The following is a 269-nucleotide window of genomic DNA, read 5'->3' on the forward strand; positions in this document are numbered from 1 at the left end:
ACAGTATATCCCAATATAGATTTTGCACTTAGTAACAAGTAATGGGGTCGAGAAAAAAAGATGGGAAATTTGTGATTACGATGCTGCTCGATTGTTGCAACAGTGATAATATCTGGCAGCTCTTCAGGTCACTAGACCATCACGTTGCAGAAAATATTGACTCAACATTGAATTTTCTCTTCCCTTCGTCCAACGCAATGTTCTAAGTCTGGACAAGCTCCAAAATGGAAAGAAATCAGATAAACACACAGAGCCGTAAAGATGAAAAC

This window comes from Penaeus monodon, chromosome 28, assembly GCF_015228065.2.
Source record: "Penaeus monodon isolate SGIC_2016 chromosome 28, NSTDA_Pmon_1, whole genome shotgun sequence".
NCBI lineage: Eukaryota > Metazoa > Arthropoda > Malacostraca > Decapoda > Penaeidae > Penaeus > Penaeus monodon.